Source organism: Staurois parvus, unplaced genomic scaffold (assembly GCF_062004578.1).
Source record: "Staurois parvus isolate SC_StPar_1 unplaced genomic scaffold, SC_StPar_1.0 ptg000612l, whole genome shotgun sequence".
NCBI classification, from domain to species: Eukaryota; Metazoa; Chordata; class Amphibia; order Anura; family Ranidae; genus Staurois; species Staurois parvus.
In genome coordinates this window covers 276,180-302,368 of record NW_028318408.1, presented here as the reverse complement: position 1 = coordinate 302,368, position 26,189 = coordinate 276,180, and the positions used below count along the sequence as shown (strand labels likewise).

The following is a 26,189-nucleotide window of genomic DNA, read 5'->3' as shown; positions in this document are numbered from 1 at the left end:
TAGGCGTGTATACAGACAACTCCAGATGTGTAAAATGGATTTTTATTAACTCCGCCGTTGCGCCTGTGCACCCCCGCCTGATGCTCCGCCGTTGCGCCTGTGCGCCCCCCGCCTGATGCTCCGCCGTTGCGCCTGTGCGCCCCCCGCCTGATGCTCCACCGTTGCGCCTGTGCGCCCCCCCGCCTGATGCTCCACCGTTGCGCCTGTGCGCCCCCCCGCCTGATGCTCCACCGTTGCGCCTGTGCGCCCCCCCGCCTGATGCTCCACCGTTGCGCCTGTGCGCCCCCCGCCTGATGCTCCACCGTTGCGCCTGTGCGCCCCCCGCCTGATGCTCCACCGTTGCGCCTGTGCGCCCCCCGCCTGATGCTCCACCGTTGCGCCTGTGCGCCCCCCGCCTGATGCTCCACCGTTGCACCTCTGCGCCACAGACTCTATAGAACATTTACCTTTGCCTAGACTGTTGCCATTGTAAAAGTTGTACCATATAATCCAAATACTCCTGTATAAATGAGAAAGTAGCGTCTATATTCCATGAACCAATCAGATGTAGACAAGCAAAATGTTTTATAGTCCAAAGAACATTGTTAAAACGAGAGACCGACCACCCACTTCCTTCCTTGTGTAGAATAATGTACAGTGTGTGTATGTGTATACACACGCACGCACACAAAAAAGTATTTAGTCCCCACCAATGGTACAAGTTCTCCCACTTACAAAGATGAGAGAGGCCTGTAATTGGCATCATAGGGAGACCTCAACTATGAGAGACAAAATGAGAAAACAAATCCAGACAATCTCATTGGCTGATCTGGAAAGAATTTATTTGCAAATTATGGTGGAAAATAAGTATTTGGTCACCTACAAACAAGCAAGATTTCTGGCTCTCACAGACCTGGACCTTCTTCTTTAAGAGGCTTCTCTGTCCTGCACTCATTACCTGTATCAATGGCACCTGTTTGAACTTGTTATCAGTATAAAAGACACCTGTCCACAACCTCAAACAGTCACACTCCAAACTCCACTATGGTGAAGACTAAAGAGCTGTCGAAGGACACCAGAAACAAAATTGTAGACCTGCACCAGGCTGGGAAGACTGAATCTGCGATAGGCAAGCAGCTTGGTGTGAACAAATCAACTGTGGGACCAATAACTAGAAAATGGAAGACATACAAGACCACTGATAATCTCCCTCCATCTGGGGCTCCACGCAAGATCTCACCCCGTGGGGTCAAAATGATCACAAGACCGGTGAGCAAAAATCCCAGGACCACACGGGGGACCTAGTGAATGACCTGCAGAGAGCTGGGACCAACGTAACAAAGGCTACCATCAGTAACACACTACGCCGCCAGGGACTCAGATCCTGCAGTGCCAGACGTGTCCCCCTGCTTAAGCCAGTACATGTCCGGGCCCGTCTGAAGTTTGCTAGAGAGCATTTGGATGATCCAGAAGAGGATTGGGAGAATGTCATATGGTCAGATGAAACCAAAATAGAACTGTTTGGTAGAAACACAACTCATGTTTGGAGGAGAGAGAATGCTGAGTTGCATCCAAAGAACACCATACCTACTGTGAAGCATGGGGGTGGCAACATCATGCTTTGGGGCTGTTTCTCCACAAAGGGACCAGGACGACTGATCCATGTACAGGACAGAATGAATGGGGCCATGTATCGTGAGATTTTGAGTGCAAACCTCCTTCCATCAGCAAGGGCACTGAAGATGAAACGTGGCTGGGTCTTCCAACATGACAATGATCCCAAACATACCGCCCGGGCAACGAAGGAGTGGCTTCGTAAGAAGCATTTCAAGGTCCTGGAGTGGCCTAGCCAGTCTCCAGATCTCAACCCCATAGAAAACCTTTGGAGGGAGTTGAAAGTCCGTGTTGCCCAAAACATCACTGCTCTAGAGGAGATCTGCATGGAGGATGGGCCAACATACCAGCAACAGTGTGTGCCAACCTTGTGAAGACTTCCAGGAAACGTCTGTTACATATCCTTTGTTGGCAATGACAGAGGTCAAAGTATTGAGAGGAACATTTCATATTCACCAAATACTTATTTTCCACCATAATTTGCAAATCAATTCTTTCCAGATCAGCCAATGTGATTGTCTGGATTTGTTTTCTCATTTTGTCTCTCATAGTTGAGGTCTCCCTATGATGCCAATTACAGGCCTCTCTCATCTTTGTAAGTGGGAGAACTTGCACAATTGGTGGCTGACTAAATACTTTTTTGCCCCACTGTATGTGGTCCACTGTTAATAGTCATGCTTGACCCTGTGAGAATCTTCTCAATGTTCAATCTTCACACCACACGAATGTTGGCCTGGATGTTCGTGCATCAAATTCTCACATTTCTTCCATATCTCTTCCTGTCCTGCCCAATTTTTCCGGTTCATCTCTGACTTCTCTCTACTTGACTCTGATTAAATTAGTCTGTAATATGAAATCTTCCACCGGCATACCTGACCCTATTCCCACCCATTTATATAAGTCCTGTTTGTTCTCTATGCCCCTTTTATTCTCAGTATTGTAAATGACTCCCCTTAGCACCAGTTTTGTACCAACAATCCTCAAAACTGCCAATATCACCCCAGTAGCAGAATTCTCACATGGCTCTGGACAAGTTAAACAACTTTTACTCCATATCTAACTTGCCTTTTCTTGCCAAGATCCCCAATCGAGTTGTGAAATCTGTTACATAAAACATGGCTTCAACCCCTTCTTGCCGAGCATATGCAAATATGCGGCCTATCGGCGGCTGGGCCTTGACGCCGAGTGGCCGCATACTTGTGTACAGTTTATAAACAAATGTGTTCAGAGCATGGCCCTGTGCGCTCCCTGCATGTGTCGGTGTCCCCATATCTCTCCGCTAGCCTTTGAAGGCATGAGATGGGGGGGGGGGATCTCATTCCAGGAAAAACATGGCTCTGTTCACATTTTGCCCTAACCGGAAGTGACAAAATGTCTCTTCCAGTCTCCTAGACCATGAAGATGATTGGAGATGTTCCAGTCTCTGCTCAACTCTATCGCTAAGGGATGCAACCACTGGATAAGATGCCAGGATCTCCAATGGGTTAAAAGAGCCTTGAAAAAAACACTAGAGAGATGGGAAGCCCCCCCCCCCTCTTTCTCTCCTAACTACCTGCTAGAATCTATTTTATGGTTTAGAGCATTGCCGACGTTACAAGACCAGGGGAGCACAATGGGGGGGGGGGGGGACTGAGGGTGCACATTGGGAGGACCGGGCAGCAGAGAAGGAATAGTAACCTGGACAGGAGGGGTGGCATATACAGGGATTGGTTATGGGAAATGCCGCTGCCAATCCTGTCCAGGTTCTGGGGGTCTGCATGGAAGGGACTTGATCTACCTGGCACCCACCTGTGATCAACAAGTTGCCGACACCACTTTAATGTATAGACTATGCCTCAGTGTATTTTAGGTATGACTTTTAGGGACCAAAATACCTTCACATAAATTCAAGGGAGAAAGGGAAACCTAGCCTAATGGTTAAAAAAAAATTAAAAAAAAAATAGTTCTAGCATTGTGGACCCGAGAGGTGCCCGGACAGGTGCAGGGTGACAAAATGCTCTCAAGGACCCTGGAAAGCATGACATGCTTACAATGGCACAGAAATTGCCATGTTATACGGGTGCTCTGGGGTCCTGGCCAACCACAACATTGCCACCAGGAACAGCAGCCTTCTGTATATGATCTACAGCTCCCACCAAATGGATGGTAATTGATGTTCATCTGAAGTCCAAAACAACCAAAGCTCTGTCCAATCCTAGGACTGGACTGAACCATAGGCTCTTCTCTAATATAATGCAGCTGGCTCTGCTAGGTGGCCTTGGCTATAATGGGAGTTCAATTGGCCACAACTCAAGGAACCTCTAGCAACTTCTGGAGGAACCCTAGGACTGCACAACACCCAGGTTGGGAATGGCTGCTTTAATTGGAACACTTTTTCAAGAGAATTTTTCCCACTTTGGAGAGGTGTGTGGGTCTTTTTGTTTTTTTTTTTTGTTTTTTTTATTTTATTTTTTCACTTAACAGATCAGAAGGGGAAACCGTATCCCTCAAGGCAAGGAAGAAAAAAGTAAAGGAGACCCTTTCTTCCCTAGGCATGACTATTAGAGAGGTAAGTCTTTAGTATTTGTAGACTTGGCTTTGTACAAACAGCATTGTAAATTGACAAAGTGATCTCAAACCAGCATCATCTCTCCAGATCTGCTCCTCTCACCTGTCCATGGACAACCTGGGTGCTGACTCAAAGAAGTCCATCCTGTTCACCATTTGTAAGGAATAGATGAATGAAAACCACACTCCGATCTCCGCTTTTCAAAACTTTCATTCTATTCAACAATCAACACTGTATGTAGGGTAAACTGGATGCTCGGGAGCAATAAAACAGTACGGGTTTATGCTCATGCATGTGCGCACATTGCACTGCTGCTCATACTCCTAGGTGAAAGGGCAATACCAGATGTGCTGTGATGGCTTGGCATGCACACTTGGCGCGCAACAGCCTATTTAAATAGATATGCTGCTTGGGGAAGTTGCTGAATGGTGGTTCTGTGTGTCCTGAGAACTGATCCGTTGTATTTGTCTTCCTGTACATGACTTGACTTCTCCCTGAGCTTTGTCTCAACCTTGCTCCTCTGGTTATACTGACCTTGGTCTGTTCATTGGACTTGCCTCTGCTTGCTTCTTCTGTACTGCTTGCCCGGCTGTTACTGACCTTGGATTGCTTCCTGGACTTGCTCTGCCTGCCGATTTGGTCACTTGCTGACTGGCCTGCTACCATCTCTTGCTATTGTGCCAAGCTGCTTCAGCATCCTGTCCTGAGGATTGAAACTTCCAGCTCTACCCACCTAAGGAGTGGACATAGTCAGCCACTCTGGCATTCATGCCACTCCATGCCCTCGTACTCCCTCTGCCTTCAGGAGTGTAAGGCAAGAGAGGCCTCGGCAATGTTCCTGTCTTCACCAGATACCTGATGGTATAGCTGCAACCAGGATGTCTCCATCCAGAAACCAAATAGTATGGGATCCTCCTGCGCTCATGGGAATAACTGACACAATACAGCTGCTGTCACTTTAACTAATACCAATAAGTGCAAGAAATAAACATAAAATTAGTGAAGCGCTTGTATCTCATGAATACAATCATGTGTCTCCATAAAGTATAATAGTAAATCAAAGTGACCACTATATATATTAAAAATATGTGAACTCCCTCTAGTGGATAGAAAAAATAATGTCAACCGAAATGACTATAATGGCTAAATATCACACATTAAGAACCTAAATATGTAGTGCATAAATCAGATATACTAAACAAAGTATATATACATGAAAACAGAATAATTGGCCACATACAATGGTGTCTAAATCAAACATAACTAATATATGCCATAAGTGAAAAAGACAATATCAAAGGTGAAAAAATATTCCATGCATGTGACTGTGCTTTAAGCTGGAACACACACGTGATCTCCACTTCTAAGTGCAAGTACTCTCCTTCAAATGGCAGCAATGCCTGCTCACCTCCCTTCCTCGACCCACACAGGGCCTCAAAGCAGTTACCACCTCAGTGGTGTATTCCTCTGGCAGACTCCTTAATCCTCCTCCTCTCTTATGCAACTCATAAAAAGACAAGAAAGCCTTCCATAGTGTAGTAAGTTTTAATAGGCAAAGTAAAAAGTGACAAAGTAAACCACTCACATGCTCCTTTCCATAAACAAGCGTTTTTCCCAGCCTGTGGGTAGATATGCATGCACCTGGGGGAATCCAATATGGCCACTGTGTCCGGACATACGTCACCAGGAAGTAGACAAACCGACGCGTTGCGTCACGTGCGTCGTGACTTCATCAGGGTACCGCCCCCTGGTGACTCAATGGTATTTATAGAGAAAAAAAAAAAAAAAAAAACCTAATTGGATTCTATTGCGAGGGCGGGCATACGGCGGACATCTTATTGAAGTCCTGCACTCACATATCACATACATGAATCTATCCCATATATGAATTCTAGTGCTGGGTACGAATCTCCCTATATCATATTCAAGATATATCTATGTGGGAAAAGAACGGATGATAAATATAAACCTATATAAACCACATGTTAGGAATGGACTGGCCAGCAATGGTGGGACTCACCTGCCTTTTGATCTGCAGTACCAGGGCTGGCCAGCGGGTGCTCCCAGCAATCAGAGACTCAACCTTTCAGCCAGCTAACACCTGGAACTGATGATACTGATGTATTTAAGGGATGGCCAGACTTGCAGACTCTGCCTTGGTGTTGTGTTTGTCCTGGGCCCTGTATCTGTCCTGCATCCTGTTTCTGTTCCTTTGCTGACTTCTCCTGCTCTGATCCTGGCTTGTGACCCTGACCATTCCTCTGTCTGACCCTCTGTACTATGCTGCTTGCTACCTGCTGAACCTGGCCTGTGACCCCGACTATTCTCCGCTTGCTCCCCCTGTACCTACCTGCCCAATTGATATTGACCCGGCCTGCCTGACGACGCTTGCTTGTATATACTGTTATCTGTGGGTGGTTTGGTTTGGTTTGTTTGCACTGTATTATGTTTTAGTGTTGCACTGCGTTTATGTTTGTACTGTTAGTGTTAATAAATTATATTGTTTATAACATATCTGAGGTCTGCGTTTCCCTGCTTCAGTCACACACCTCTGGTCATACCTGGGAGCCCTGACATTACACCAAGGCCAATCCTGACCAGAAGTGGCTGCACAGGGAAGCCATCTTGGCTTGTTGATGGGAAGGATGGATCTAGATGAGGTTGAGTATTTATCTCTGCTAGTGCTTGATGACAGAGAGTATGCTTATCAGACTCTGAAGGAGTATCCCCGGGATGAACTGCTAGAATGTATACGGCTCGCTCATGTTCTAGTAGATCAGGGCACAGTTTTCTCTATGGTGCAGCCAGTGATTCAGGTTTGTGTTGAGTTGGTTTCATCTGGTTTCCCCGAATGCAGGGATGAATTTTTGCCACCATTTAGTGCAGACCAGGTAGAGTCCCTGGTGTGGTTATTAGAGGATGATGTGGGTTACTTTCTGGAGCGTTATTCCACATGTTCACCACAGACACTGAGAGATTGTATAAACGCAGTGCAGTCATTGACCAGACAGGCTTTGTGTAAGCTCAGCTTTGTTCAACCCCTACTGCAGACATGGACAGACTTGTTGCACCCAGCCTCAGTCAGCTTACAAAGACCCAGTCCTGCTTCTAACTCTACTCCTGTATTCCCACCAGCTCCTCCAGTTACAGCCCAGTATACTTGGCTATCTACCGCATGTCAGTCCCCTGTTCCCACTCGCTGCACCTATCCTGCCTTTAACCCTGTAAAAAAGCCCTCTGTAGCAACTGCTCCCTCTCCTGTTCCATCCTCCAGTTCTTCTCTGTCTCCAGCTGCTCCATTCGTTTGCAGACCTGCGTTTACTTGCAGTGCTCCAGTAGTTAAAACCAGAAAAAAGCGAAAATTCTTTCCAACCAATACCATCCTGCCAGTATCCAAACCGGTGAGCCTGCCTTCCGTGGTTCAGACTGATGCCTGTACGCAGCCTGAAGCCTCTACTCGGCCTGAAGCCTCTCCTCGGCCTGAAGCCTCTCCTCGGCCTGAAGCCTCTACTCGGCCTGAAGCCTCTACTCGGCCTGAAGCCTCTACTCGGCCTGAAGCCTCTACTCGGCCTGAAGCCTCTACTCGGCCTGAAGCCTCTCCTCGGCCTGAAGCCTCTACGCGGCCTGATGCCTGTACTCGGCCTGATGCCTGTACTCGGCCTGATGCCTGTACTCGGCCTGATGCCTCTACTCGGCCTGATGCCTGTACTCGGCCTGATGCCTCTACTCGGCCTGATGCCTGTACTCGGCCTGATGCCTCTACTCGGCCTGATGCCTCTACTCGGCCTGATGCCTCTACTCGGCCTGATGCCTCTACTCGGCCTGATGCCTCTACTCGGCCTGATGCCTCTACTCGGCCTGATGCCTCTACTCGGCCTGATGCCTCTACTCGGCCTGATGCCTCTACTCGGCCTGATGCCTCTACTCGGCCTGATGCCGCTACTCGGCCTGATGCCGCTACTCGGCCTGATGCCGCTACTCGGCCTGATGCCGCTACTCGGCCTGATGCCTGCATTCAGCCTGATGCCTGCATTCAGCCTGATGCCGCTACTCGGCCTGATGCCTGCATTCAGCCTGATGCCGCTACTCGGCCTGATGCCTGCATTCAGCCTGATGCCGCTACTCGGCCTGATGCCTGCATTCAGCCTGATGCCGCTACTCGGCCTGATGCCTGCATTCAGCCTGATGCCGCTACTCGGCCTGATGCCTGCATTCAGCCTGATGCCGCTACTCGGCCTGATGCCTGCATTCAGCCTGATGCCGCTACTCGGCCTGATGCCTGCATTCAGCCTGATGCCGCTACTCGGCCTGATGCCTGCATTCAGCCTGATGCCGCTACTCGGCCTGATGCCTGCATTCAGCCTGATGCCGCTACTCGGCCTGATGCCTGCATTCAGCCTGATGCCGCTACTCGGCCTGATGCCTGCATTCAGCCTGATGCCGCTACTCGGCCTGATGCCTGCATTCAGCCTGATGCCGCTACTCGGCCTGATGCCTGCATTCAGCCTGATGCCGCTACTCGGCCTGATGCCTGCATTCAGCCTGATGCCGCTACTCGGCCTGATGCCTGCATTCAGCCTGATGCCGCTACTCGGCCTGATGCCTGCATTCAGCCTGATGCCGCTACTCGGCCTGATGCCTGCATTCAGCCTGATGCCGCTACTCGGCCTGATGCCTGCATTCAGCCTGATGCCGCTACTCAGCAGGATGAACTGATCCAGCCCGACGATCCTATTAGGCCAGTTGACTCGATGCCCGCTGTTGATCCGGTACCTGATCCAGTGCCCGCTGTCGTGCCAATTGACTCAGAGCCCGCTGTCATACCTGGTGACCCGGTGCTCACTGCCTTGCCAGATGACGCGGTGCCCGCTGGCAAGCCAAATGACCTGATGCCTGGTGACCCAGTGCCCGCTGTCATACCTGGTGACCCGATGCCCGCTGTCGAGCCAGACAATCCGGTACCTGATGCCCCGGTGCTCACTGTCGTGCCTGTTGACTCGGAGCCCACTGCCTTGCCAGATGACGCGGTGCCCGCTGTCGAGCCAAATGACCTGATGCCTGGTGACCCAGTGCCCGCTGTCCAGTCAGACGATCCAATGTCTGACCCAGTGCCCGCGGTCATACCAGTTGACTCGGAGCCCACTGCCTTGCCAGATGACGCGGTGCCCGCTGACAAGCCAAATGACCTGATGCCTGGTGACCCAGTGCCCGCTGTCATACCTGGTGACCCGGTGCCCACTGCCTTGCCAGATGACGCGGTGCCCGCTGGCAAGCCAAATGACCTGATGCCTGGTGACCCAGTGCCCGCTGTCATACCTGGTGACCCGATGCCCGCTGTCGAGCCAGACAATCCGGTACCTGATGCCCCGGTGCTCACTGTCGTGCCTGTTGACTCGGAGCCCACTGCCTTGCCAGATGACGCGGTGCCCGCTGTCGAGCCAAATGACCTGATGCCTGGTGACCCAGTGCCCGCTGTCCAGTCAGACGATCCAATGTCTGACCCAGTGCCCGCGGTCATACCAGTTGACTCGGAGCCCACTGCCTTGCCAGATGACGCGGTGCCCGCTGACAAGCCAAATGACCTGATGCCTGGTGACCCAGTGCCCGCTGTCATACCTGGTGACCCGATGCCCGCTGTCGAGCCAGACAATCCGGTACCTGATGCCCCGGTGCTCACTGTCGTGCCTGTTGACTCGGAGCCCACTGCCTTGCCAGATGACGCGGTGCCCGCTGTCGAGCCAAATGACCTGATGCCTGGTGACCCAGTGCCCGCTGTCCAGTCAGACGATCCAATGTCTGACCCAGTGCCCGCGGTCATACCAGTTGACTCGGAGCCCACTGCCTTGCCAGATGACGCGGTGCCCGCTGACAAGCCAAATGACCTGATGCCTGGTGACCCAGTGCCCGCTGTCATACCTGGTGACCCGATGCCCGCTGTCGAGCCAGACAATCCGGTACCTGATGCCCCGGTGCTCACTGTCGTGCCTGTTGACTCGGAGCCCACTGCCTTGCCAGATGACGCGGTGCCCGCTGTCGAGCCAAATGACCTGATGCCTGGTGACCCAGTGCCCGCTGTCCAGTCAGACGATCCAATGTCTGACCCAGTGCCCGCGGTCATACCAGTTGACTCGGAGCCCACCGCCTTGCCAGATGACGCGGTGCCCGCTGTCGAGCCAAATGACCTGATGCCTGGTGACCCGATGCCCGCTGTCCAGCCAGACGATCCAATGTCTGACCCAGTGCCAGCGGTCATCCCAGTTGACTCGGAGCCCACTGTTGTGCCTGGTGACTCGGTGCCCGCCGCCCCGCCTGGGGGCCCGAGACCTGTCGTTCCGCCTAAGGGCCCGAGACCTGTCGCTCCGCCTGGGGGTCCGGCACCTGCCACTCCGCTTGAGGGCCCGAGACCTGTCGCTCCATCTGGGGGTCCGGCGCCCGCCGCTCCGCCTGAGGGCCCGAGACCTGTCGCTCCACCTGGGGGTCCGGCGCCCGCCGCTCCGCCTGAGGGCCCGAGACCTGTCGCTCCTCCTGGGGGTCCGGCGCCTGCCGCTCCGCCTGAGGGCCCGAGACCTGTCGCTCCACCTGGGGGTCCGGCGCCTGCCGCTCCGCCTGAGGGCCCGAGACCTGTCGCTCCAGCTGGGGGTCCGGCGCCTGCCGCTCCGCCTGAGGGCCCGAGACCTGTCGCTCCGCCTGGGGGTCCGGCGCCCGCCGCTCCGCCTGAGGGCCCGAGACCTGTCGCTCCGCCTGGGGGTCCGGCGCCCGCCGCTCCGCCTGGGGGTCCGGCGCCCGCCGCTCCGCCTGGGGGTCCGGCGCCCGCCGCTCCGCCTGGGGGCCCGATGCCTGTCGCCCCGCCTGGGGGCCCGATGCCTGTCGCCCCGCCTGGGGGCCCGGTGCCTGTCGCCCCGCCTGGGGGCCCGGTGCCTGTCGCCCCGCCTGGGGGCCCGGTGCCTGTCGCCCCGCCTGGGGGCCCGGTGCCTGTCGCCCCGCCTGGGGGCCCGGTGCCTGTCGCCCCGCCTGGGGGCCCGGTGCCTGCCGCCCCGCCCGGGGGCCCGGTGCCTGCCGCCCCGCCCGGGGGCCCGGTGCCTGCCGCCCCGCCCGGGGGCCCGGTGCCTGTCGCCCCGCCTGGTAATCCGATGTGCCTCTGCCCGGAGTCCTGCCCGATGTACCTCTGCCCGGAATCCTGCCCGATGTGCCTCTGCCCGGAGTCCTGCCCGATGTGCCTCTGCCCGATGTGCCTCTGCCCGGAGTCCTGCCCGATGTGCCTCTGCTCGATGTGCCTCTGCCCGGAGTCCAGCCCGGTGTGCCGCTGCCCGGAGTCCTGCCCGGTGTGCCAGTCTTTGATATCCCGCCAGTTGCCAGACCCGGGCGGTGGAACATTTTGCCCAGCTAGGACTGTTTGGAGCGTCCTGAGGCCGCTCCTTGAGGGGGGGGTACTGTTAGGAATGGACTGGCCAGCAATGGTGGGACTCACCTGCCTTTTGATCTGCAGTACCAGGGCTGGCCAGCGGGTGCTCCCAGCAATCAGAGACTCAACCTTTCAGCCAGCTAACACCTGGAACTGATGATACTGGGGTATTTAAGGGATGGCCAGACTTGCAGACTCTGCCTTGGTGTTGTGTTTGTCCTGGGCCCTGTATCTGTCCTGCATCCTGTTTCTGTTCCTTTGCTGACTTCTCCTGCTCTGATCCTGGCTTGTGACCCTGACCATCCCTCTGTCTGACCCTCTGTACTATGCTGCTTGCTACCTGCTGAACCTGGCCTGTGACCCCGACTATTCTCCGCTTGCTCCCCCTGTACCTACCTGCCCAATTGATATTGACCCGGCCTGCCTGACGACGCTTGCTTGTATATACTGTTATCTGTGGGTGGTTTGGTTTGGTTTGTTTGCACTGTATTATGTTTTAGTATTGCACTGCGTTTATGTTTGTACTGTTAGTGTTAATAAATTATATTGTTTATAACATATCTGAGGTCTGCGTTTCCCTGCTTCAGTCACACACCTCTGGTCATACCTGGGAGCCCTGACACCACATCTACAACTAAATAAATGCACTGTTATCGAATCATGAACTTTATTAATCATAAAAATGTTAAAACCATTACTCATAATGGGCTTCCTTATTAAATAGATATATATATCTCCTAAATGAACTGAAAAAAAAAAAAAAATAAATAATAAATAAATAAATAAAAAAAAAATAAAAAAAAAATAATAATAAAAATAATAATAAAAATAATAATAAATATGAAAAAAAAAAAAAAAACGGTCATTCGGATAAATGCTCAAAGAGCTCGTTAAATGTCAATTTTAAAAGGAGAATTAAAATTAAAATTAAATAAAGTGGCATGCACAAATACCAATAGCTTGGGTTTACAAAAAATACATTCGTCATATTAACAAAATTAAAAAATACAATAAATAAGTTAATATTACCAGAGATAATTTATATACAGTTGTGGCCAAAATTATTCAACCCCCACTGAAATTGAGTGTTTTGGCCAGTTTGACATTGCTTTTGATCATTCAGTCATCTTGCTTACATTTACATTAAAGAGGCACTTGTAGGTCAGACAAATATAACATAACAGTTATAATGAAATAACCACAAATGTCTTTTCTGTGCTCACAGCATTATCAGTTTTATTCAACCCCCAAGTGACATTCAATCTTAGTACTTAGTACAGCATCCTTTTACAGTTATAACAGCTTTTAAACGTGAAGCATAGCTTGACACAAGTGTCTTGCAGCGATCTACGGGTATCTTCGCCCATTCTTCATGGGCAAAGGCCTCCAGTTCAGTCACATTCTTAGGCTTGCGCACTGCAACTGCTTTCTTTAAGTCCCACCAGAGGTTCTCAATCGGATTTAAGTCTGGTGACTGCGATGGCCACTCCAAAATGTTCCAGCCTTTCCTCTGCAACCATGCTCTAGTGGACTTGGAGGTATGCTTGGGATCATTGTCCTGTTGAAAGGTCCAACGTCTCCCAAGCCTCAGGTGTGTGACGGACTGCATCACGTTTCCATCCAATATCTCCTGGTACTGAAGAGAATTCATGGTACCTTGCACACGCTGAAGCTTCCCTGTACCTGCAGAAGCAAAACAGCCCCAAAGCATGATTGACCCTCCACCATGCTTCACAGTAGGCAAGGTGTTCTTTTCATCATAGGCCTTGTTCTTCCTCCTCCAAACATAGCGTTGATCCATGGGCCCAAACAGTTCTAATTTTGTTTCATCAGTCCACAGAACACTATCCCACAACTTTTGTGGTTTGTCCACATGGCTTTTGGCATACTGCAGTCGACTCTTCTTATTCTTTGGAGACAGCAAGGGGGTACGCCTGGGAGTTCTGGCACGGAGGCCTTCATTACGCAGTGTGCGTCTTATTGTCTGGGCTGAAACTTCTGTACCCACATCTGACAAATCTTTTCTCAGTTCCTCAGCAGTCACACGGGGACTTCTCTCCACTCTACGCTTCAGGTAGCGCACAGCAGTCGAAGTCAGCATCTTCTTTCTGCCACGACCAGGTAGCGTTTCAACAGTGCCCTTTGCCTTGAATTTGCGAATGATGCTTCCTAAGGTGTCTCTTGGTATGTTTAACATCTTTGCAATCTTCTTATAGCCATTGCCCTTCCTGTGAAGAGAAATCACCTCTTCTCTTGTCTTCCTGGACCATTCTCTTGCCTTCACCATGTTTGTAACCACACCAGTAAATGTCTAGAAGGAGCTGAGTATCACAGTCATTTTAAAGCTGCCTAATTGGTGCTTATTATGCTTGATTGCTGCTCGGTGACATCCACAGGTGTTTTCAATACCTGATGGAAAGCACCTGTATGAACCTCTGTTCTTCAGAGTGGTAGTCTTTAAGGGGTTGAATAATTGTGGCAATGAAGAAACCACATAAGAACCATTTACTACTGTATTACATAAACAATTGATGTCATTTTAGTTGCATTTGGGTAGTTACAACGTCCTTGTAGGATTTGATTCTGAATACAATTCCAAATGTACACTATAGTCCCTAAACCCCTTTACAGCATTGGGGGTTGAATAATTTTGGCCACAACTGTATAAATTATTATTACCAGATCAATCTTTTAACATTTAAAATACACATTTTTAAAAATCGCTAATAAAACAGTTGAGATCAAACTCAATATTAAGGCCATGCGGTGCCTGTGTATGCATGGTATACATCCATCTCGACTCTGCCTGACTAAGGGATTTAATCTTATTACTCCCCCTCCAATGACTCACATACTTCTGTATACCCCAAAACTTGAGTCCTGACGGGTCTTTATTATGCTGTTTTAAGAAATGCCGGGAAACGCTATGTTTAGGGAACCCCTTTTTTATGTTTTGTACATGTTCCCTCATGCGTTTCCACATAGGCCTTTTGGTTCTTCCTATATACTGATAACCACATGCACATTCAAGGCCATAAACTACTCCCTCTGTGTGGCATGAAATGAAATCTTTAATCTTATATGTTGTACCATCATAATTGGCCTTGAAAGTGTTACATTTGCCATTTTTACCCTTGGTTGCTCTACATGCGTAACATTTTCGGCACGGAAAAAAACCTACTTGGTCAAGAAATGTAATACTCTTCTTTTTGACTGGTGGCTCAAGTACATTTTTAACTAGTTTCGTCCTCAGAGAAGGGGCCTTCCTATATATAAATTTTGGATTATCTCCCAAAATCTTATTTAGATCAGGGTCCGTCTTAAGAATAGACCAATGTTTTAGAAAATATTTTCTCGATTTTTTTATAATTGACATTGTAGTCCAGAATAATTTTTTTTTTTTTTTTCAGTTCATTTAGGAGATATATATATCTATTTAATAAGGAAGCCCATTATGAGTAATGGTTTTAACATTTTTATGATTAATAAAGTTCATGATTCGATAACAGTGCATTTATTTAGTTGTAGATGTGGTTTATATAGGTTTATATTTATCATCCGTTCTTTTCCCACATAGATATATCTTGAATATGATATAGGGAGATTCGTACCCAGCACTAGAATTCATATATGGGATAGATTCATGTATGTGATATGTGAGTGCAGGACTTCAATAAGATGTCCGCCGTATGCCCGCCCTCACAATAGAATCCAATTAGGTTTTTTTTTTTTTCCTCTATAAATACCATTGAGTCACCAGGGGGGCGGTACCCTGATGAAGTCACGACGCGCGTGACGCAACGCGTCGGTTTGTCTACTTCCTGGTGACGTATGTCCGGACACAGTGGCCATATTGGATTCCCCCAGGTGCATGCATATCTACCCACAGGCTGGGAAAAACGCTTGTTTATGGAAAGGAGCATGTGAGTGGTTTACTTTGTCACTTTTTACTTTGCCTATTAAAACTTACTACACTATGGAAGGCTTTCTTGTCTTTTATGAGTTGCATAAGAGAGGAGGAGGAATAAGGAGTCTGCCAGAGGAATACACCACTGAGGTGGTAACTGCTTTGAGGCCCTGTGTGGGTCGAGGAAGGGAGGTGAGCAGGCATTGCTGCCATTTGAAGGAGAGTACTTGCACTTAGAAGTGGAGATCACGTGTGTGTTCCAGCTTAAAGCACAGTCACATGCATGGAATATTTTTTCACCTTTGATATTGTCTTTTTCACTTATGGCATATATTAGTTATGTTTGATTTAGACACCATTGTATATATCCATCCAGAAACCACCACTTAATGTGCCTCACCACGAATGGCTTGGTCAGGAAGATAACCAGAAGCCTTACCCCAGCTCTAACCTAACCCTTTTGACCAATCCATCCATGGTGAAACGTTTTTATACTGTTGATGATCACATAAATGTATTTGGAAGAGCTTTCCTTCAACCTCACACAATGAGAGCTCCACACAGACTTTGCTTTATCCTCCACATGTATCTAGTTTTTGTTAGGTTTCCTTTCACTGTCCAATACATACTCCATCTGTGACATGACTTATACTAGCGGTAAGCATTTTCTTTTTTCTTTCTGAAGAATTGCGACCCTCCTATAATCGCGGTCTTGGGATCTGGGGGAGGACTCCGTGCCATGGTTGGTTTTTTGGGAACGATTTCGAAACTGACTGAACTCAAGCTTTTAGGCACCGTGACATACATCGGTGGGATATCTGGATCAACATGGTATATACATTACAGCAATTTATTGAATACATAACCTAACAGCTATTGTTGCTTTTTAGCCACTTCATGCTTGGGGCAATTTTTTTTTTTTTTTTTTTTCTTCTTGCTAGATAATTGGAGTGCATTCATAAAAGATGGATAACTTGCCTATCAAACATCCAACATCCTGTTTTACCATTCCAGGTGTATGTCATCTCTCTATTCCAAAAGTGACTGGTCAGACTTTATACACGTGGAAAATCTGGAGAATCAGATCTGTCAGCAAATGGAATCCAACAATGAGCGGGGAATGGACAGGGCCATTGGAGAAGATAAGGGAGACATTTCTTGGAGATTTCTTTTCTCTTACAGATCTTTGGGCCTATACGGCTGTGTTCCTAGTCGTAAATGCAGTAAGTACAAGCTGGGTCTTCTCCTCTTTGGTTCAGCAGGGGTTCGGTGAACTTCAAAGAAGTGCACCTCCCCCCCCCCCCCCCCAAACTGTAACAGGCCACATTACCTCAACTTGGGGGGGGGGGGTGTAACTTGGGACTCATGTTAATGAGCACAAGGGCCTCTTCCCCACCACCCTGGACAGTGGTTGTGGGGGTCTGCCGATGGTTCATAAAAAAAGTGACTTAAAAACAGACACCCAAATGCTTGAAGTCCGTGTGGGTTTTTCCTTTTTTTTTTTCCCCTTTAAACCCCCCCCCCCCCCCCCCAGAAAAACTTGCAAAAAAGTCACTGTAAATCAATCTTCAATCATGATGCCTGCTGACTTGCTGAAGAGAATTTCTGAGGGACTAGCCTGTCTTGAAGGTAACATCAAGCTGAATGATACCTCCCCAAGTTTTCATTTTATATAAATGAAAGAGCAGGGATGATGGTGACCACAATGCCCAAATGTGGTCACATGACAGTGTCACTGCTATCCCTGCCCCTTTGCTTATGTGGCCGGACAAACCCAGCCATGTAAGGCAATGTGTCGGTAACATCAGCAGTTGCTATGGATGCAACTAGTGAAAGCGGGGCAATTACCTTGCGATATGACACTGAACCTTGGTGTGCACCACTATAGACACTGATCCTTGGGGTGCACCAAAACAACTTTTTTTAATACTCCTTTTTTTTTTTTTTTTTTCCCCCCCAGATTAATGACGGAAAGCTGTCCAGTCACCAGAAGATGTGTGAGGACGGTGAAGTCCCGTATCCCATCTACTCTGCTGTGGCAAAGGATAAAATACACGACAATGATTCAGGTGGTTTTACTAAAATGGCAATTTTTGATTCCTCACCATATGGGAGTTATGATTCTTGTAAAGAAAAAATAATCAAAACTAAAATTGGGGCTTGGGCTGGCCATGATCTCTCCGCTTCCACATACTGCTTTGCCCATTTCACTACAGGCTCCTTCCCTGGTAACTAATACCATCCACCTTGTGTTCTTCTGATCAGACCCTTTTGTAGCTGTCAATAAAACTGCCTATCAAGCTAGTGGAGTTCTAAAGTTGGCCATACGCTAGTAGATTTTCATATGGGGGGGAAAAAAAAAACAAACTCAACAGTATGTTCAATAAGTTGGAATGTCTTATGAAAGTACTTCAGAATTTTGTTTCCCAGAACTATGCTCACCTCCACTCCAGTTGTGGTGTCCACAAGGTCATTCACCCACCGTGTACCTCTTCGGCAGGTCATCCAACTTGAGCTCTTTTACCTTTTTGGCTGGCAGGGTCGGGATGACATCACTCCCACAAACGTGGCGGTTTAATCTCAACAGATGCCCAAATTGTTCCCAGCTGAGTGTGCGTGTAGCTCAGTATACAGAGAGGACACGCGGGTAAGACTACTTTAATGCAGAAAAGACATAGTAGATCCTCCAAAGCATAGCAGGGAGAGATGGAAGCACACACCGAGAGCCGTTCAATTGCAAATGTGACAGGAAGGCTTCAGCTCCATCCCCTCCCGAACCACACCCTCTACCACATTCTTCCATTTCCCCCCCATGGGTTCTACCATTCGGCCCATGATGAGAGAAATGCATTAGGGAGTGTGGTTCAGGAGGGGATGGAGCTGAAGCCTTCCTGTCACATTTTCATATGAATGGGTCTCTGTGTGGGCTTCCATCTTTCCCTGCTATGCTTTTGAGTATGGGACAAAGCAAACCCTGTGAGAGCTGCACCCAACAGAAGTTCCATCACTGGGTGATTCCCCTTTGTTAGGATCTGTATGCCTGGGGGTGTGAAGGGTTGGACTGTTACTTGACTACTTTAGCTGGCTGTCAAAGTGGTCTAATGATCAGAAAGCCGGTCCTGTCAACTTCTGATCATTGGTATGGTGTGAGCTGTCTTTTGACAGCTCAGTTATGTTGCTGGGAGTGGACAGTGAGCATGTTCTCAGCAAAGAAAGCTCTGCTGCCCATGGACACATAATATGAGGCATGTGGGCATTTAAACCAACTCCCTTTCCCGCCACACATTTATTTGGGTGGCAAGTAAAGGTCCACTTTAACATTCAGTTTTGAAATGAATGAAAACCATATTTGATAGAAATTTTCCATCCTGCTCCTTTTTACATCTTCTCATCCCTGCAGCCAAATCTGAACATTTTGATCCCCACCAACCATTCAAAATTAAGATGACTATTCCAAAAACAATCACTCAATTTTGCCTTGTCCTTGATGCCTGGAGGCTCATGGTTTTGCAGTGAATCGGGAATAGAGGTGACTCCATGGTGTGTAGAGGACACGTCTCTGGATGGACAATCACTAACTGGAGGAAAATCTTCTCATTTCAGAAGCTTGGTTTGAGTTCACTCCACACAAGTCAGGATTTCCTTCTCACAAATGCTACGTAAAGACTGAGCACCTGGGGTGTAGGTTCAAAGGAGGATGTTTATTGGAGGAGCTGCCTGAACATGACCTGATGTATCTTCAAGGTGAGCCAGATCAGAAATGGTCCTTCATTAATGAGGCAAAAAATCTTACCTGTGCAAATGATCATCGTACCAAATCAGATAATTTCCATTGGGTGTTATTTTAGTGGGAAAAAAAAGTAATTTCCTGCTCTGTAATGGTTATGCAGAAAAGTCCTGATCCTCTTCTCAGGTCCCCCACTGATGTTCTGGGCTCCACCCTCAAGCCAAATGCCCCACAGTAAGCCGCTTGCTATGGGGTCACTAATGCATGCTCTCTCCTGAGCCCTGCACTGTCCATAAGATGCACACAGCTGGGCTCAGCCCTGCCTCCTGTTCCTTTGTCACTGGCTGTGGCAGCCAATGGCCATTAACTACCTCCCAGGGGGACAGAGGCCCCAGGGAAGGGGGAGCTCTGATCAGACCCTCTCAGGCATTCATCTTCTTCCCAGCCACACCTTCTGGGTCTCCCTCCCTGGAATTGGATGAGGTCATAACTTAGTGACTGACCCCAGGAGCATATTTAACACAAGGCACTTGCCTAGGGTGGCATATTTCAGGGGGGCAGCACCACTCCCTAGAAGTAGGGATGAAAGAAGGGACAGTTACACCATGAGAACCAGGTGGGATCCAAGAGCGGCTGCTTGATGGTGTATGTAGAGCCTGGCTTTTGTTCCTGGGGATGTCTGGAGCTGTGAAGATACATGGCTCTGTATTGCCTGGGGGGGGGGGGTGTAGTGGATGGCTCTCCTGGGAGGGGGGCAGGGGTGTTGGTCAATGTCAGGCTCTCTCCGTGTGAAGGGGGGGTTGTTTGCCGGTGTCTGTAAGGGAAGACTATTTTTGTGTTGCCTAGGGCAGTGGTCGGCAAGCCACGGCTCGTGAGCCACATGCGGCTCTTTACACACTTTTAAGGCGGCTCTTCTGTGTGCCGGGCGCCTGCTCCCCCCTCCCTCCTCTCGGGTGGCTGCCCCAAAAGTCAGGACTCTGCAGCTAGCCCAGCAATGGGCAAACTACGGCCCGGCGGACCTTTTAATCCGGCCCGCGGAGCGTGGCAAACATTGGCTGTCAGGATGTAGGCGGGGCAGCGTGATGAACTCCTCTCCTCTCAGTCCGCCCTGAAGACCGGAACAGCGCGGGAACACGGTGAGAGGAACGCGCGGAGTACAGGTAAGTGAATTGACACAATATGGGGGATGAATTACTATATGGGGGATGAATTACTATAGGGGGGATGAATTACTATAGGGGGGATGAATTACTATATGGGGGGATGAATTACTATATGGGGGGATGAATTACTATATGGGGGGATGAATTACTATATGGGGGGATGAATTACTATATGGGGGGATGAATTACTATATGGGGGGATGAGTTACTATGGGGGGGATGAGTTACTATGGGGGGGATGAATTACTATGGGGGGGATGAATTACTATGGGGGGGATGTATTTTCAGTTTTAAAAATGTGGCTCTCAAAATAAATTTCAATCGTGGTTTTGGTGAGATTTGGCTGTTTGGGAAAAAAAGGTTGCCCACCACTGGCCTAGGGCAACACAAAAGCTAAATACACCACTGACCCTCCCCCACACTGTTTCTGGAACATTGTTCCTGCCTACCTCTGGAAAAATCCACCACCAGGCTTAGGGATAGACCTGACCGACCTGAAAAATACAATTCTGCTCAAATAAGTCCATCAGAGCCAAATACGAAGTTCATCCAGCCTTGGACATGGCGGTACAGCTACATACATATATCTTGGCTCTTTCCGATGGCCATCATCTGATGTCTACATCCCTGACAGTTGGAGAGAAAACCCCAAAAGTAAATATGAAAGTGTATATGCTTATGGAACTATTAGGGCTATACGTTCATTTATAATTCCTACCTGGGATCTTCATTGTATTCAGCACTAATCTATTTTTTTTTTTTTTTTTTTCTCCTCTGCAGGATTGTGGGGCAGTGCGCTTGGCGCTGATTGGGTCAAGTTGTTCTTTCATGGTAGGTGTTTGAAATGTATTGAAGTTCTTCTTCTACAAGGCTTCCCAGCCTAACAACTCTCCAACCCCTATCGAGCTAATTGATGTAACCGTTATCAAAAGCACATGTAGTGCAGACCCCATACCGGTCCCACTGTCCCAGGTTCTAGTTCCTATTTAGTGCACAGCAGCCAGGCACAAGGTATTTTCTCAGCATTTCAAGATTGTTCAAGACTAGGGATTAGGGTGAGCCTTGAAACCTAGAACTAGGATGCTATCTTGCAAACATTTAACTGCAGAAAAGGTGATCAAGGTAGAATGAACTGGAGAATCCCACTCCGGAAACAGTCCTGGACAGCAGAATCTGGCCCAATCTCAACAAATGGCCACTACAGCAACAGTCTCCCTCCCAGGATTTATTTTGGGTCTCTACTTGCTGTGCCCCTGTATACATGGATGCCTCTTTCTAGTATCAGCCCGTCCTTGTACGATGAGCTTCCCGGCCAAATCCTCCACACTTTGCTCCAACGCTTCCTGCAGCTTTGGTAGTGGTTTCCCCAGCTGTCCTTGAGAGAACCTCATGCAGACTTCAGGCTGGGTCACTCTCCAGCAGGCAAAGGACCCTGCTGTTCGGGCCCCAGGCCATTTATACCTTCCATCCCTCTGCTGGTCACTTTCCCGACCAGGGAATGGCTGAGGCTTTATGAATTATCAGCTCAGGATCAGTTCCTTCTAGCCCAGCAATGGGCAAACTACGGCCCGCGGGCCGTATATGGCCCGGCGGACCTTTTAATCCAGCCCGCGGAGCGTGATACTGTCAGGATGGCTGTCAGGATGTGTGTAGGCGGGGCAGCATGACGAACGTGAGGGGAGCTAGGCTCCTCACAGTCCGCCCTGAAGACCGGAACGGCGCGGGAACACGAGAGGACCGCGCGGAGCAAAGCTAAGTAAATTGACACAGGGGGGACATGGGGAATGGATTACTATATGGGGGATGAATTACTATATGGGGGATGAATTGCTATATGGGGGATGAATTGCTATATGGGGGATGAATTGCTATATGGGGGATGAATTGCTATATGGGGGATGAATTGCTATATGGGGGATGAATTGCTATATGGGGGATGAATTGCTATATGGGGGATGAATTGCTATATGGGGGATGAATTGCTATATGGGGGATGAATTGCTATATGGGGGATGAATTGCTATATGGGGGATGAATTGCTATATGGGGGATGAATTACTATGGGGGATGAATTACTATATGGGGGATGGATTACTATATGGGGGATGGATTGCTATATGGGGGATGGATTGCTATATGGGGGATGGATTACTATATGGGGGATGGATTACTATATGGGGGATGGATTGCTATATGGGGGATGGATTGCTATATGGGGGATGGATTGCTATATGGGGGATGGATTGCTATATGGGGGATGGATTGCTATATGGGGGATGGATTGCTATATGGGGGATGGATTGCTATATGGGGGATGGATTGCTATATGGGGGATGGATTGCTATATGGGGGATGGATTGCTATATGGGGGATGAATTGCTATATGGGGGATGAATTGCTATATGGGGGATGAATTGCTATATGGGGGATGAATTGCTATATGGGGGATTAATTACTATGCTTACTATAGGGGAATATTACTATACTTACTATGGATGACACATACACATCATTCATCTACTCTTGGTCCGGCCCCCGGGTCCAATATATGAACCCATTGCGGCCCTCAAGTCAAAAAGTTTGCCCACCCCTGTTCTAGCCCACTATGTTCCAACACTTTCTGGAATACAAGGAAAAGTGAGGATGCAGAAGGGCCCATTTTACTTGTCTAAATCTGTAGTTACTCAGCATGCTGGTTCCAAGTCCTCCATCTTCCTCACTGCAAAGTGGAAGGTTCCTTTTGGGTACAAAACTACAGTCCAGCTAAGGGAGCCCTCTAGACATTCCAGTCCTAATGAGGCTCAGAGTAGACAACTCTTCAGTCTTTCAGCAAGATCAACTGGAAGTTTGTTCTCTTCGCCCTTCTTCCTCTTTTTCTTTCCCTTCCTTCCTATTGGCTGCACCGCACATGGGTTCCTTAAGCCTCCTGGGGTATGTTATGGGCATCTCCCAGGGGGTAGTGGGAGCAGACGTGTCATGCCACGGATGGGCCTCCAGGAAAAATAAAACACAGAAATGGCCCTCCAGAATAAATACTGCCTAATATCACATGAGGGGCTTCAAAAGTATCCGCACTCATATTTGAGTAAAAATAAAAGTGTGTAAACTTCTTTTTTTTTTTTTTTTTTTTTTTTGAAGAACCCTCATGTTACTTGTATGTTCTTAAAGATAATATAATTGTTGTTTGATTTACAGAAACGTACAAAAAAATGATTGAATGCACGACTAGAGGTAAGAAGTCAACCACTTGGTAAATTCACTTCCTATGATCCCATTTCTGTATATTATGTATGGATGATCTTCAATAATATGACATTTTAGACACTTGCACTTCCAGACTTTTTTTTTTTTTTTTCTCTTTAAATACAAAGATTTGGAGGTATGCCATCACAGGGAACTTGGAGGCCTAATTATTTTCGTGTGGTGGGGGGGAGGGGCTTTTTTTTTTTTTTTTTTTTTTTTTTTCTCTGAAGGGCATAAGTGCTTGGTTGTAACTTAGTTTTTTTGCAGGGGAAAAAATAATTTTAATCACATAAGGGGCATAAAGTCCTCTTTGAACCCCTGATGTCTCATCTGGCCTCCATTAACCACTTCCATACCGGGCACTTTTATCCTCTTCCTGCCCAATTTTCAGCTTTCAGCGCTCAGTTTGACAACTGTGCGGTCATGCAACACTGTACCTAAATTACATTTTTATCATTTTGTTCACACAACTAGAGCTTTCTTTTGGTGGTATTTAATCCCCACTGGTGTTGTGTGGGGATTAAATACCACCAGGCATCAATGCCTATAGCCAAGCATTTAAATAAAATGGATTTTTTTTTTTTTTTTTTTTTTTGTGATTTGGCCACAGCTAATCGCATGACAGATGGGCTGTGATTGGCCCAATATGTACCACGTGACCAATCACAGCTAGTAACACAAATGTATACGATGAATGGAAGCTATCCTTGCTTTACAATTGCCGTGTGACCTGTAATTGGCCACAGCGGTCACATGGTACCGGCAACAGGCCAGTACGCAGATCGGTCATCGGCTATGTCAGGATACAGCTGGTGACAGATCTTGAAGCAGCGCGGTGGTGATCAGGAAATCTCCACCCAGACCGCTGAAAAGCCCGCCCTGCCATCATTTTACTATTGGCCCGGAGGGAATTGGTTACAGCTGAGAGTGCATATTGTGCTCCATTAACGTCTCTACCTGCCACAAGGGCCACAAACGTGAGAGCCGGACCTGGAAGTGACATTGATCCACGGTTCTTACTGGGTAAGGGAGATCAGAGGATGGCAACAAACCATTTACCCCTGATAGGGGTGCTTACCATGATCATTTGTATCTATGCATGTAAAACAGGATGATTATTTATGAATGCTAAAAATGATGACTTATAATTCAGGAATTGTGGTTATGTCATGATTAATAATCATTCCTTATAAATGCTGAATATTTTTATAATTGTTTCCTAACAAATCCCGGGGTGTTTATATCAGAATAACAAATATGGGTTTGTTGGGGTTGTTGATTATTCCAGAATTTGTAAATTTCATAACCAATCCTGAGTGTTTGTAGTAATAAAAATGAGGATTTGTTATGAAACTGACAAATATTCAGGAATAATAACAAATACTCAGGATTTGTTATTAAACTGACTAAAATGATAAATATTCAGAATTATTCCTGGTTATCATTTTTGTTGGTTTCATAATAACCAATCCTGAGATTATAATTTTATTGCCGGCGTCCTTAACCAGTGAACAGCAGGTTGTCAAGGAGCAGGTTGGCAAGTAGGCCGCTGCGTCCTTAACAATGGATGAGTCGTTCGCTCTCAGGGGGTATAAGGGGCCCCAGATGCAAACACTCCTAAAAACTTAAACACCAGCAAAAAAAAAGCTAATTTGCTTTTTTTCTTTTCCAGAGTTTGAGTTGCTATTGTGCATGGAGCCTAAAAGGAGACAGTACTAGTTCAATACAAGAGATTTAGGAGGGCCCTGATCCGGAGAGCTTACACTCTAATGGGCATTAAGACGTGTTTTCGCTTCAGGCATTAAGATAATGAATTCCACCCTCCCACTGGTTCAGTCATGGATATCGATCCTCTATGGTGACTGGGCAGATAGCTGGTGTGCAGCTCCTTCTCTTCTAGCACACCAGCAATCATCCCAGTCACCATGTATACAGAATCTGCTTGTCTCCTGCTAAAGCTACATCTCCAACGTGTTTCATCATAGAGGTCCAATCCTCTATGCATGACTGGGAAGATTGCTGGTGTTGCAGCTCCTTCTCTTCTAGCACACCAGCAATCATCCCAGTCACCATGTATACAGAATCTGCTTGTCTCCTGCTAAAGCTACATCTCCAACGTGTTTCATCATAGAGGTCCAATCCTCTATGCATGACTGGGAAGACTGCTGGTGTTGCAGCTCCTTCTCTTCTAGCACACCAGCAATCATCCCAGTCACCATGTATAGAGAATCTGCTTGTCTCCTGCTAAAGCAACATCTCCAACGCGTTTCATCATAGAGGTCCAATCCTCTATGCATGACTGGGAAGATTGCTGGTGTTGCAGCTCCTTCTCTTCTAGCATACTAGCAATTTTATACAGATATAAAAAAAAATTCTCTCATCCTTGTCTCCTTCCAAATCAGCTTCTGATGCATTTCACCCTCTCATGGGCTTTGTCCTAGAGGTCTAATTCTCCATGTATGACTGGGCTGGTGTTGCAGAGCCTTCTCTTCCAGCACACTACTAATCAGCCCAGTCAACGTGTCTAGAGGATTGGTGTCGGCTGGTCTCCTCTCAAAGCCACACCTCCAATGTGTTTTCACCCTTCAATGGGTTTAGTCATAGAG

At 48.0% G+C, this 26,189-nt stretch overlaps 1 pseudogene; it reads left to right on the top strand.

The window, feature by feature from the left end:
* Positions 1 to 26,189, top strand: part of LOC149449557 (cytosolic phospholipase A2 gamma-like) — a 98,504-nt pseudogene that overhangs the window by 7,387 nt on the left and 64,928 nt on the right.